The following is a 2675-nucleotide window of genomic DNA, read 5'->3' on the forward strand; positions in this document are numbered from 1 at the left end:
CAATTATCATATATTTGTGACTGACATGTTGGATGGGTGAGTAAGGTGGAGGGGGTAGAAAAAAACTATATTTCTAAAACGGAGAGTGCTATTTTAGACATCAAAAATGATTTTAAAAAGTATGAATAAATAAAGAAACATGGATTTATGTTAATCTCTGTAACTGTTGCACTATGAATTGGTGTGTTATATATTGCTTGTCAAAGTAAATGCTAATAAATCCTCTGGCTCCTTCAAGGAAACTGTTTATAGAGAGTGTTTTCCTTTTCTTCTTTTACATGGAAGCTTTTCGTCTGGTCAGAGAAGAACTGGCCCTGAACTGAGCCTGGTTTCTCCCAAGGTTTTTTTCTCTATTCTGTCACCGATGGAGTTTTGGCTCCTTGCCGCTGTCGCCTCTGGCTTGCTTAGTTGGGGATGCTTCATTTCCAGCGATATCGTCGACCTGATTGCACAGACACTATTTAAACTGAACTGAGCTGGACAATGACATCACTGAATTCAATAATGAAATGTCTTTAACTGAAAATTGAGTGTTTAATCTTGTCATTTTACATTATTGACACACTATTTTCCTATTTTGATATTGTGAAGTTGCTTTGACACAATTTGTATTGTTAAAAGCGCTATATAAATAAAGGTGACGACTTGACGACTTTGTAGAGTATGTGCTTGTTGGAGGAGCATCATCTTCATCTAGGGACTCAAAAGAACTGTCACCAGCTACCTCTTCTCGGACGGGGTGATAATCAGGATCCTCTAGGGTCATCAACATCACTGAGATCAGCATCAGAGTCTTGGGGGTTTTCTGATACATAGGCCTGAAGTGTGCACATTCTTGTACCATAGAAATTGTTGACATCCATCTAGTAATTGTAAAAAAACAACAACCAACATTTAAATAACAATCTCTTACAATTTTAGTAATGTTAATACACCAGCATTTGTCATTTAAGAAGTAATTGCCTCTGATAATTATGATTTCCACACATATGAATTCATTATATTTACTTCAAAAAATATCCAAAAGTGGCAACAAAAAAAAATTAAGAAATTATCTCAGTATATTCATGAAGAAAAAACAATAGCTGTGTCATATTCATAGCTACGAATGATCAGAAGTTTATATTTCTGAGCAAATAGTCCATTCTGACTGCAGAAATGAAAAAAACATTAGCTTATAGCTTTTCTACTTTTACCATAAAGTGACAAATCAGCCATTTCTTTGAGCATGTTTTTGAAAAATTATTAAACACATACTAAAGTTTTTTCATGGCACCAAATAACATAATTTTGTAAAGTTAGGGCTCTTACAGTGTAATATGTAAAAAAAAATGCTTACCTTGCAAAATTTCACCAAGAACAGTTCACATGGCAGGAGTGATTTCTTTGTTTCTGACATCCATGTTAGAGGAAGCATTGTGACAAGTGCTGTTGATTGACTTTGTGACATCTAGTGAATTTTTTTGGCATAACATACTTAAACTAGATGGTAGAGATGGCTCAATCAGCTTGAGTTAAGTTAGGTACTCCTCTCAATAAAATATAGTGACTCAAAATGTGCTCAACCATTTGGTCGAACAGGCAAAATATTTGAGCAAAATGTTTATTTTAGTCAGAATTACTTGCATGACTTTGTAACACTTACAGATAAGGACACAATGTGATGTAAGCTATGTGCTCACATTAACAATTTACTGTGAGATTTCTAATTATATTCAACAAAACATGGTAAATGGTAAAAATAATGGTAAAACATTGTTAAATGTTAAAAAATACGAGGCTATATCATTTTCGGAAGCCCCTGTGCGATTCATCACAATTATATATTATTTATATTTTACAATCTGTCTTCCTTTTCTGTTGTAAATTATGGATTAAGTTTATACGGTACGTTTTATCTTATTTACTTTTATTGTGATATTGTGTATATTGATGTTGTTTTGTGCCTATATGGTAACGCTTTCCATTACTTACATGATTATGGAAAGCCAATTTTTATGGCTTTTTTCTTTAATTCTACGTGTCCTATTTTTTCTACCTGTTTTATTATGAATGGTTATAAATAACTTTTGAAAGCACAAAACAGATTTTCATTGTATAGTGTGCTAACTGCTAGGCCAATAAAAGTTAATTTACTTGGTCTACAGTTAAAGGCAACATGAAATGATTTGAACTACACCATGTCCACTGAGGAAAAACTACAAAACTAGGTAAAAATATCAGCAGTGTCTCATATCACTCATAATAAAGGTCAGCGGTGTGGAGCTCCTTCATATTAACTTGCGAAGAGTTCTGTGTAGCCTTTACAGCTCCTGGAGACTGTCAGTGAAGCCTCATATTAAACACAAGAGAAAACAGCACTGAAATTATTCAACAACCTCATGAAAGCACAGTACACATGGGTAACTCTCACAGCCTATTATTTTTGGAGAACAGAGGACATAGTTCTTTCTTTCTGCCTACATCTCCCTTTTTCCCTTCCAATTTGCATTATTTAAATCTTAAGCACTGTGTGGATTTCTACACCAGCGAACGATGGGCTTAGACCTCCGAGTAGCTGCTGGAGTCATGAAAAAGTATTCAAAAGGACGTCTTTAGTCCCTCACAGTGATTTATCTTGGTGGCCACTGGAGTCTAATTTACCGTACTGTCAACTGCACACCGGCTCTCAAATG

This window comes from Barbus barbus (assembly GCF_936440315.1).
Source record: "Barbus barbus genome assembly, chromosome: 30".
Lineage (NCBI taxonomy): Eukaryota > Metazoa > Chordata > Actinopteri > Cypriniformes > Cyprinidae > Barbus > Barbus barbus.